General features: G+C 36.2%; 1 pseudogene; it reads left to right on the top strand.

The window, feature by feature from the left end:
• Positions 1–527: 527 nt before the first annotated feature.
• LOC129553510 (olfactory receptor 2T12-like) lies at positions 528–1451 on the top strand (annotated as a pseudogene).
• Positions 1452–12678: the final 11227 nt, after the last annotated feature.

Raw genomic sequence — 12678 nt, 5'->3', positions numbered from 1 at the left:
CATGGAAAAGAGATATTTACAGAAAATTTGCAAAAGTAATCTGATAGATTAATGAACAGTCCTGGCTCATTCATTACTAAGAAATTTGCAAATTAAAACAAATTTTTTTGTTTACTTTTCTATTATTGGCCATAATTATTGCACATAACAATATCTAATAGCATCACACATGGAGGGATTTAAACAAAAATCAACAGTTGATAGGAGTGAAAAAGTTAGAAATTCAGTTACTCAGATACTCCATACTAACAAAATACACAAAAATAATAGAAATGTAATTGATATTATTTTGTATGCATATATAATTTATTTGGATAAAAGATAACGTGTAATTACAAAGATATGGAGGATAGGATGCCAAGAAAAACATCTTCTGGTGCAGTGAAAGAATTTAAGTTATAATTTTTCCTCCAATTCTCATTTTTTTTCTGTGCCATTGGTCAAGTTTCAAAAGAAAATGTTCAAACTTCCTTTTAAGCAAGTATCATTTCCTAATTATTCATTGTCTTCTAGGAATAACTGAAGCTATGGAAAATACAAATGACATCATGGGAATAAGCTTCATTCTTTTAGGGCTCCTTAACTACACAAAAACCCATCTATTCTTCTTTTCTGTGGTGCTCATGGCCTTCCTCACCTCCCTGATGAGCAATATCTTCACGATCATGCTCATTCACATGGATTCTTGGCTGTGCACACCGATGTACTTCCTGCTTAGCCAGCTCTCCCTCATGGACGTGATGCTGGTCCTCACTGTTGTTCCCAAAATGGTAGGCAACTACCTGATGCACATCAGGTCTATCTCTCCTGCTGGCTGTGGTGCCCAGATCTTCCTGTTTGTCACTCTGGAAGGGGGCGAGTGCTTTCTCTTAGCTGCCACGGCCTATGACCGCTATGCGGCTAAATGTCATCCCCTGTGATACCCCATCCTTATGAATCAGAAGATCTGCTTGCACATGACAGCCGGCTCCTGGCTTTTGGGAGGGATGGATGGGCTGATGCAGGTTGGTGTCACCCTGAGCTTCCCTTACTGCCACTCTCAAGAAATCAACCACTTCTTTTGTGAGGCACCATCGCTTGCTCGCCTTGCCTGTACAGACACCATGATTTTCGAATTTTTCATGTACGTCTGCTGTGTCCTGATGCTTTTGATCCCAGTGTCTTTCATTTTGGCTTCCTACGGTCTCATCCTGATCACTGTGCTCCGCATGCATTCTGCTACAGCCAGGAAGAAAGCCTTTGCTACTTGTTCCTCCCACCTGGCTGTGGTGGGTTTTTTTTATGGCACCATCATATTTATCTACATGCGGCCCAAATCCTACCGTTTAGTGGCTCATGACAAGGTAGTCTCTGCCTTTTACACCATCTTCACACCTGTGTTGAGCCTACTTATATACAGTGTGAGAAATAAAGAAGTCAAGGTGGCTTTGAGAAAGTGGCTGGAGAAATAGTTTCAGTGATCTCTACAGTGAGGATTATTGGCATAATGGCATCACTCAAATTAGATTTAGATTTTCTTTTGTGTCAATATATTTTGCTTTCATGTTCCCAGTTTGCATTAATTTAAAGCATTATGTAATTCATATTTGGTAAATTAACTACAATGACATTTGTTCTGTGTTCATACTTTGTCATGATAGTTTTTTTCTGAACTTTGAACCTCAGCAATAAGGATAAATGACTGAGGCATTCCATCATAAGATATGCTGGACACTAGTCACATAATTTGTTTTTTGGAGTGTGTTCTTTTGTGTGTTTGGGCTCCAAAATCACTGCAGATGCTGATTGCAGCCATGAAATTAAAAGACGCTTACTCCTTGGAAGGAAAGTTATGACCAACCTAGATAGTATACTAAAAAGCAGAGACATTACTTTGCCAACAAAGGTCCGTCTAGTCAAGGCTATGGTTTTTCCCGTGGTCATGTATGGATGTGAGAGTTGGACTATGAAGAAGGCTGATCGCTGAAGAATTGATGCTTTTGAACTGTGGTGCTGGAGAAGACTCTTGAGAGTCCCTTGGACTGCAAGGAGATCCAACCAGTGCATTCTAGAGGAGATCAATCCTAGGTGTTCACTGGAAGGACTGATGCTAAAGCTGAAACTCCAATACTTTGGCCACCTCATGCGATGAGTTGATTCACTGGAAAAGACTCTGATGCTGGGAAAGGTTGGGGGCGGGAGGAGAAGGGGACGACAGAGAATGAGATGGCTGGATAGCATCACTGACTCTATGGACATGAGTTTGAGTGAACTCCAGGAGTTGGTGATGGACAGGGAGGCCTGGCGTGCTGTGATTCATGGGGTCGCAGAGAGTCGGACACGACTGAGTGACTGAACTGAACTGAACTGAATGAAAATCATTAATTATGGTAGAGATGAATTATTATTAAAATAACTAATTGTTTAAAAAAACAATTTATACCTTACTTAATATAATTTTGATAAAATAAATTTCAAATGAATAATCAATTTTAATATAAAATATGAACATATATGTATGTATATATGAAAGTTGCAGGAAATATTCATCAAAATGTTTTCAAGGGAATTATTTCTCATGATTATATGATTAAAATATCTTTAGATAAACAGATTGGAACCCATACATTTAGATATTCTCAAAATATGCAGTAATCATGGAGAAGCCAATGTCCTTATCTGAAGACAAAAAAAAAAAAAACACTATTAAAATATATGTGATTAAATTCATCACATAAATTAACATTGATAATACATGTTGGTTATGCACAGTTGTAATTGGAGCAAAAAAATCCAAGTATATTTCTTCACATGTTAAAATGAAGAAAAATCTACTTTTTATGAACTGTTTTACAGATTTAAGAAAATCATATATGATCACAGGAAAAAACCTTAGGACTAAAGATTTTACCTCTTTTGAATAACTGAAGGGAGTGAATCTAATTGTACTGAAGAAGGATGGAAGGGATCAAGGAAGAAAGAAGGAAGAAATATGGGAGAGAGGGGAGAAAGTAGGAAAGAAGGAAAGATTTATATTGTACATATTTTGATTTGAACAGATTATCACTTCAGAAATGAAAAGTCAAAACAGTTTCTTCCCCAAAATTCTTAAATATGAATTTTACTGACTTATTTTTTATTGAAATACAGTTGATTTACAATCTTATATTATTTTCAAATATTCAGCATGAGTGACTCAGTATTTTTACAGACTATACTCCATTAAAAATTACTGGAAGATAATGGCTATATTTCCTTTTCTAGACTGTATATCTGAATGGTCTAGTGGTTTTCCCTACTTTCTTCAATTTAAGTCTGAATTTGGCAATAAGGAATTCATGATCTGAGCCACAGTTAGCTCCTGGTCTTGTTTTTGCTAACTGTATACAGCTTCTCCATCTTTGGCTACAAAGAATATAATCAATCTGATTTCGGTGTTGACCATCTGGTGATGTCCATGTGTAGAGTCTTCTCTTGTGTTGTTGGAAGAGAATGTTTGCTATGACCAGTGCATTCTCTTGGCAAAACTCTATTAGCTTTTGTCTTGCTTCATTCTGTGCTCCGAGGGCAAATTTGCCTGTTACTCCAGGTGTTTCTTGACTTCCTACTTTTGCATTCCAGTCCCCTATAATGAAAAGGACATCTTTTTTGGGTGTTAGTTCTGAAAGGTCTTGTAGGTCTTCATAGAACCGTTCAACTTCACCTTCTTCAGCATTACTGATTGGGGCATAGGCCTGGATTACTGTAATATTGAATGGTTTGCCTTGGAAACGAACAGAAATCATTCTGTCGTTTTTAAGATTGAATCCAAGTACTGCATTTCGGACTCTTTTGTTGACCATGATGGCTACTCCATTTCTTCTAAGGGATTCCTGCCCACAGGAGTAAATATAATGGTCATCTGAGTTAAATTCACCTATTCCAGTCCATTTTAGTTCAATGATTTTATGGTTTTTCCAGTGGTCATGTATGGATGTGAGAGTTGGACTGTGAAGAAAGCTGATCGCCAAAGAATTGATGCTTTTGAACTGTGGTGCTGGAGAAGACTCTTGAGAGTCCCTTGGACTGCAAGGAGATCCAGCCAGTCCATTCTAGAGGAGATCAATCCTGGGTGTTCATTGGAAGGACTGATGCTAAAGCTGAAACTCCAATACTTTGGCCACCTCATGCAACGAGTTGACTCACTGGAAAAGACTCTGATGCTGGGAAGGATTGGGGGAGGGAGAAGAAGGGGACGATAGAGAATGAGATGGCTGGATGGCATCACCAACTCTGTGGACATGAGTTTGAGTGCACTCTGGGAGTTGGTGATGGACAGGGAGGCCTGGCGTGCTTTGATTCATGGGGTCGCAGAGAGTTGGACACGACTGAGCGACTGAACTGAACTGAACTGATACTGTATATACTTGTTGTTTATCTATTCTACACATAGTAGTCTGTATCTCTTAATTCCTTATAACTATGTTGCCACTCCCACTCTCTCTGTCCTCACTGGTAACCACTAGTTTATTTTCCTTATTTGTTGAGTCTGTTTCTGCTTTGCTCTGTACATTAATTGGTATTATTTTAAAATTTTCATATATGAGATATCATATAGCATTTGTCTTTCTCTGTCTGACTTACTTCACTTAGTATAATGCCCTCCAAATTCATCCATGTTGCTGCGAATGGAACGATTTCATCATTTTTTATGGCTGAGTAATATTTCATTTCAGATACATATCACTATTTTATCTATTTGTCTGTTGGATACTTGGGTTGCTTCCATATCTTGACTATTTGTAAATAGTACTGCTATGAACATTGGGTTTGTTTATTTTTTTGAATCAATGTTTTCATTTTTGAGGAGTATATAACCAGGAGTAGAATTGCTGCATCATATGATAGTTCTAGTTTTAGTTTTTTGAGGACCTTCTATGGTGTTTTCCAAAATGGCTATTCCAATTTGTATCCTCACCAACTGTGTACAGGTGTTTACTTTTTTTTCACTTTCTTGCCAACATTGGTCATTTGTAGACTTTTATTGTGAGAGCCGCTCTTACAAGTGTGAGGTGCTACCTCATCATTGCTCTGATTTACATTCTTCTAATAATTAATGACCATGGGAAAAACCATAGCCTTGACTAGACGGACCTTGTTTGGCAAAGTAATGTCTCTGTTTTTTAATATACTATCAAGGTTGGTCATAACTTTCCTTCCAAGAAGTAAGCATCTTTTAATTTCATGGCTGCAACCAGCATCTGCAGTGATTTTGGAGCCCCCAAAAATAAAGTCTGACACTGTTTCCACTGTTTTCCCATCTATTTCCCATAAAGTGATGGGACCAGATGCCATGATCTTCGTTTTCTGAATGTTGAGCTTCAAGCCAACCTTTTCACTCTCCTCTTTCACTTTCATCAAGAGGCTTTTTAGTTCCTCTTCACTTTCTGCCATAGGAAGGACTGATACTAAAGCTGAAACTGCAATACTTTGGCCACCTCATGCAACGAGTTGATTCACTGGAAAAGACTCTGATGCTGGGTAAGGTTGGGGGCGGGAGGAGAAGGGGACGACAGAGAATGAGATGGCTGGATGGCATCACCGTCTCTGTGGACATGAGTTTGAGTGAACTCCGGGAGTTGGTGATGGACAGGGAGGTCTGGAGTGCTGTGATTCATGGGGTCGTGGAGAGTCGGACACGACTGAGCGACTGAACTGAACTGAATAATTAATGATGTTGAGCAACTTCATTGTGCCTGTTAGCTATCTGTATGTCTTTCCTGGAAAACTAAATTCCTCTGCACATTTTTTGATTGGGGTGCTTTTTTTTTTTTTTTTTGGATATTGAGTTGTATGAACAACTTGCATATTTTATATATTAAACTTTTGTTTGTCATATCTTTTGAAAATATACTTTTCCCTTTCTGTAAGTTATCCTTTCATTTGGTAGATTTTTGTTTTGATATAGAAAACCTTTTAAATATATTTATGTCTTAATTGTTATAGTTTTTTGCTAGGACTTTCCAGGTGGCTTAATGGTAAAGAATAAGCTTACAATGCAGAAGACTTGGGTTCAATTCCAGGGTCAGGAAGATCCCTTGGAGAAGGAAATGGCAACCTACCCCAGTATTCTTGCCTGGGAAATCACATGGACAGAGGAAATGGAGGAGCTACAGTCTATGGAGTTGCAAAAGAGTCGGATGTGATTTAGCGACTAAACAGCTAGGAGATCGTTCAAAAAATATTGCTAGCATATATTTAAAAGATCCTTCTGCTTACGTTGTCTTCTAGGAGTATTATGTTTTTAGTTCTTACATTTAGATCTTACATTTAGTTCTTCAATTTATTTTTGTATATAGTGTGAAGAAATGTTCTACTCTGTTTTATATGTAGCTGTCCAGTTTTCTCAGCAAGACTTATTAAAAAGACTGTCTTTTCTTGATATTTAACACCTTCTAAATGATCTACCACATCTCTTTCATTTAATTATCTCACATTAACTCAAAACATCACATCTATAGGTATTGAAGAGCAAACAAAAGAGAGAGAGGAATAAAGCTCTTCCATAGCCTCAATAAGTATGACTTTCTTCTAATAGAATTTCAGATATTTGAAGCTGAAATGTTAAAATAAAATATTACATTCAATCATCATTATCTCCATTGAATTTAATAAAATAGGAATAAAACTAGAAAAAGGAGTATGTCAAGCCTGTATATTGTCACCCTGCTTATTTAACTTATATGCAGAGTACATCATGAGAAACGCTGAGCTGGAAGAAGCACAAGATGGAATTAAGATTGACAGGAGAAATATCAAGAACAGATATGCAGATGACACCACCCTTATAACAGAAAGTGAAGAAGAACTAAAAAGCCTCTTGATGAAAGTGAAATAGGAGAGTGAAAAAGTTGGCTTAAAACTCAACATTCAGAAAACTAAGATCATGGCATCTGGTCCCATCACTTCGTGGGAAATAGATGGGGAAACAGTGGAAACAGTGTCAGAGTTTATCTTTTTGGGCTCCAAAGTCACTGCAGATGGTGATTGCAGCCATGAAATTAAAAGATGCTTACTCCTTGAAAGGAAAGTTGTGACCAACCTAGATAGCATATTAAAATCAGAAACATTGGTTTGTCAACAAAGGTCCATCTAGTCAAGACCATGGTTTTTCCAAAGGTCATGTATGGATGTGAGAGTTGGACAGTGAAGAAAGCTGATCGCCAAGAATTGATGCTTTTGAACTGTGGTGTTGGAGAATACTCTTGAGATTCCCTTGGACTGCAAGGAGATCCAACCAGTCTATCCTAAAGGAGACCAGTCCTCAGTGTTCATTGGAAGGTCTAATGCTGAGGCTGAAACTCCAATACTTTGGCCACCCCAAGCGAAGAGTTGACTCATTGGAAAAGACGCTGATGCTGGGAGTGATTGGGGGCAAGAGGAGATGAGGACGACAGAGAATGAGATGGCTGGATGGCATCACCGACTCGATGGACATGAGTTTGAGTGAACTCTGGGAGTTGGTGATGGACAGGGAGGCCTAGCGTGCTGTGATTCGTGGGGTCGCAAAGTGTCAGACACGACTGAGAAACTGAACTGATATTATATATATATATTTAACTATATATATGATCTATGCTCATTTATATAAGATATATAAATTGTTATGTTTTTGCATATTTTAGTAATATAATACACTTATCTATGGACTTTCCAGGTGGCTCATTGGTAAAGGATGTGCCAATGGAGGATATATAGGAGACATGGGTGTGTCTTTAGAGTACAAAGCTACAGTCATGAAGACTGTATGGTATTGGCACAAAAACAGAAATATAGACCAATGAAATAAGATAGAAAGCCCAGACATAAACCCAAACACATATAGGCATCTTATCTTTGATATAGTAGGCAAAATATACAAGGGGGCAAAGACAGTCTCTTCAATAAGTGCTGCTGGGAAAACTGGGAAGCTATGTGTAAAGAATGAAATTAGAATACTTTTTGACAACCTACACAACAATAAACTCAAAATGGATTAAGACCTAAATGTAAGACCAGAAACTATCAAATTTTTATAAGCAAACATTGGCAAAACGCTCTATGATATAAATCACAGCAAGATTTTCTATGACCCGCCTCCTAGACTAATGGAAATAAAAGAAAAATTATGCAAGTGTGACCTAGTTAAACCTGAAGGTTTTTGCACAGCAAAGGCAACTATAAATAAAGGTGAAAATGTAGCCCTCAGAATTTAAGAAAATAATAGCAAATTAAACAACCAATAAAGGTTAATTTCCAAATTTAGAAGCAGCTCATAAAACTGAATACCAGAAAAACATATAACCTTGTCAAAAAGTGGTGAAAAGACCTAAACATACATTTCTTCAAAGAAGATGTACAAATGGCTTATAAACACATGAAAAGATACTCAGCGTCTCTCATTATTAGAGAAATGCAAATCAAAACTACAATGAGATATCACCTCACATTGGTCAGAATGGCCATCATCAAAAAGTCTACAAAAAATAAATGCTAGAGAGAGTGTGGAGAAAAGGGAACACTCTTGCACTGTTGGTGGGAAAGTAAATTGATACAGCCACTATGGAAAACAGTATGGAGTTTCCTTAAAAAGCTAGGAATAAAACCACCCTATGACCAAGCAATCCCACCACTAGTCATATACCCTGAGGAAATCAAAATTGAAAAAGACACATGTATCCCATTGTTCACTGTAGCACTATTTACAATAGCTAGAACATGGAAGCAACCTAGATGTCCACTGACAGATGAATGGGTAAAAAAGTTGTGGTACATATGCACAATGGAATATTACTCGGCCGTAAAAAGGAACACATTTGAGTCAGTTCTGATGAGGTGGATGAACCTAAAGCTTATTATACAGAGTGAAGTAAGTCAGAATAAGAAAAACATATATTGTGAACCGTGAACTTCCAGATGTTCAAGCTGGTTTTAGAAAGGCAGAGGAACCAGAGATCAAATTGCCAACATCTGATGGATCATTGAAAAAGCAAAAGCGTTCCAGAAAAACATCTATTTCTGCTTTATTAACTATGCCAAAGCCTTTGACTATGTGGATCACAATAAATTGTGGAAAATTCTGAAGGAGATGGGAATACCAGACCACCTGACCTGCCTCTTGAGAAACCTGTATGCAGGTCAGGAAGCAACAGTTAGAACTAGGCATGGAACAACACACTGATTCCAAATAGGAAAAGAAGTATGTCAAGACTGTATATTGTCACCCTGCTTATTTAACTTATATGCAGAGTACATCATGAGAAACACTGGGCTGGATGAAACACAAGCTGGAATCAAGATTGCTGGGAGAAATATCAATAACCTCAGATATGCAGATGACACCACCCATATGGCAGAAAGTGAAGAAGAACTGAAGAACTTCTTGATGAAAGTGAGAGAGGAGAATGAAAAAGTTGGCTTAAAGCTCAACATTCAGAAAATTAATATCATGGCATCTGATCCCAACACTTCAATGCAAATAGATGGGAAAACAGTGGAAACAGTGGTTGACTTTATTTTTTTGGACTCCAAAATCACTGCAGATAGTGATTGCAGTCATGAAATTAAAAGACACTTTCTCCTTGGAAGGAAAATTATGACCAACCTAGATAGCATATTAAAAAGCAGAGACATTACTTTGTCAACAAAGGTCCATTTAGTCAAGGTTATGGTTTTTCCATTAGTTGTGTATACATGTGAGAGTTGGACTATAAAGAAAGCTGAGAGTAGAAGATTTGATGCTTTTGAACTGTGGTGTTGGAGAAAACTCTCCAAACGATCCACAGGAGAAAAAATACCAACAAACTGTCATCTAAGCATATTGTATCTAAATGACAGAGAGGTAAAAGGATAAGAGAAAAGTTTTGAAAGCTGACAGACAGAGACCAAAATCAAAACAAGCAAAAAAGTTATCATTAAGAGAACAAGGATACAAACTTTGGTGTATTTATTATCAGAAACCATTAAAGTAAGAAAGAAGAGAAATATCTTAAATGGTGAAATAAAAATAATCTATCTACAGTAAGAAATTTCTTAGACAAATAAAAAGGGTGGGAGGGAGTAAATGGGAACAATGTGTCACAAGTAATCTTCACTACAAATGAAGCATTGTGCTATTTGAGAATGGATCTATATAATTATAAATTATTTAGTTTGCTACTGAGTTGACATAGATTAGCTATAAATTATAAGGAACAACTAGAAAGCTTAGTAAATTTGCATTATATGTAAGAGAGAGATTAAAAAAATAATAACCAAAGAAATGCTTATATATGTTTATAGATAGAGAAATATCTACAGATTTGAATGGAGAAGTAAAGAGTGCTGCAATAATTGTAGGAAATATTAATATCTACTTTCAATAATAATAGAACATTTAGAAGAAAATTAATAAGGAACTTTAGGACATAATCTACTAATTTGATAAAATGGAACTAAAAGACACATAGAGAACACTCCAAGTAATAAAAATTTATTCTCAAGTTCACATGTAACGTTGTGTAAGATTGGCCATATACAAGGCCAAAAAAAACAACTTTCAGTAAATTTAAGGAGTTTGAAATTAAATCAAGTATCTTTTTTTCACCAAAACTGTGTTATAGTAGAAATTAATAACAAGAAGAAAAATGTAATATCCACATGCATGTGGAGAAAAAACAATATGTTCTTAATAACCAATGGTCCAAAGAGGAAATCAAAACAGATATGTTAATCCAAATCTCCTAATATTGTTTATAAAATATATAACTAACAAGGACTTAATATATAGCACATGGAGTTATACTCAATATCATATATATATGCCAACTATATAATAATATATAGTTGATTGCCTTTGCTGTCCACCTGAAAGTATCACAATATTGTAAATCAACTATGCTCCAGTAAAAATAGAAAATAAATGAGAAATATATAAAATAGTTTGATACAAAATAAAATGAAAATACAATACACAAAATTCATAGTATAAAGCCAAAGTTGAACTGTGGTAAATTTAAATGCCTATATTAAGAAAATGAAAGATTTCAAATCCAAAACCTACCTATACACCTCAAAGAAGATAAAAATAGTTTTTAAAAATACAAAGAAAAAATTAGTAGAAGGGATAAAATGAAAATATCAGAAAGTAAAATGAAATAAAGTATAGAAAGATAATAGAAAAGATTGATGGGAGGGCTTAAAAAAACACATGAACACAGTTGACAAAGTTTTAGTTAAAAATGTCAAAATTCAACAAAGCATAAATAGAATAAATAAAAGAATAAATAAAAACAAAACTGAAAAGGAAAAAGTGCTACCACCAAAATAAAAAGATCTTAAGATAATACTAAGAAAAATTACATACCGAATACTAAGAAAGTGGACAAATTCCTAGGAATAGTTTTCAAAAACTGAATGTTTTTTCTTTAATTAATTAATTTATTTTAATTGGAGGCTAATTAATTTACAATATTGTTGTGGTTTTTGCCATACATTGACATGAATCAGCCATGGGTGTACATGTTTCCCCATCCTGAAACCCTCTCCCACCTTCCTCCTCATCCCATCCCTCTGGGTCTTCCCAGTGCACCAGCCCTGAGTACCCCGTCTCATGCATTGAACCTGGACATATGGTAATATACATGTTTCAAGGCCATTCTCTCAAATCATCCCACCCTTTCCTTCTCCCACAGAGTCCAAAAAGTCTATTCTTTACATCTGTGTCTCTTTTGCTGTCTCGCATATAGGGTCATCATTACCATCTTTCTAAATTCCATATATATGTGCCAGTATACTGTATTGGTGTTTTTCTTTCTGACTTACTTCACTCTGTATGATAGGCTCCAGTTTCATCCACCTCGTTAGAACTGATTCAAATGTATTCTTTTTAATGCCTGAGTAATATTCCATTGTGTATATGTACCAAAGCTTTCTTATCCATTCATCTGCCTATGAACATCTAGGTTGCTTCCATGTCCTGGCTATTATAAACAGTGTTGCAATGAACATTTGGGTACACATGTCTCTTTCATTTCTGGTTTCCTTGGTGTGTATGCCCAGAAGTGGTATTGCTGGGTCATATGGCAGTTCTATTTCCAGTTTTTTAAGAAATCTCTGCACTGTTCTCCATAGTGGTTGTACCAGTTTGCATTCCCACCAACAGTTAAGAGGGTTCCCTTTTCTCCACACCCTCTCCAGCCTTTATTGCTTGTATACTTTTGGATAGCAAACATTCTGACTGGTGAGAGATGGTACCTCATTGTGGTTTTGATTTGCATTTCTCTGATTATGAGTGATGTTGAGCATCTTTTCATGTGTTTGTTAGCCATTTTCACGTCTTCTTTGGAGAAATGTCTGTTTAGTTCTTTGGCTTGTTTTCTGATTAGGTCATTCATTTTTCTGGAATTGAGCTGCAGGAGTTGCTTGTATATTTTGGAGATTAATTCTTTGTCAGTTGCTTCATGTGCTATTATTTTCTCCCATTCTGAAGGCTGTCTTTTCACCTTGCTTATAGTTTCCTTTGTTGTGCCAAAGCTTTTAAGCTTAATTAGGTCCCATTTGTTTATTTTTGTTTTATTTTCATTATTCTGGGAAGTTGGTCATAGAGGATCCTGCTGTGATTTATCAAAACTGAATCTTGATGAAATAGAAAATCAACACATACCAATAATAAGTAACAAGATTTAATCAGTAATTAAAACC

Source organism: Moschus berezovskii, chromosome 8 (genome assembly GCF_049115385.1).
Source record: "Moschus berezovskii isolate FMDL1 chromosome 8, NW_MosBer_1.0, whole genome shotgun sequence".
Classification (NCBI taxonomy): Eukaryota; Metazoa; Chordata; class Mammalia; order Artiodactyla; family Moschidae; genus Moschus; species Moschus berezovskii.
The sequence above is the reverse complement of the archived record's forward strand: the minus strand, read 5'-3'. Positions and strand labels throughout refer to the sequence as shown.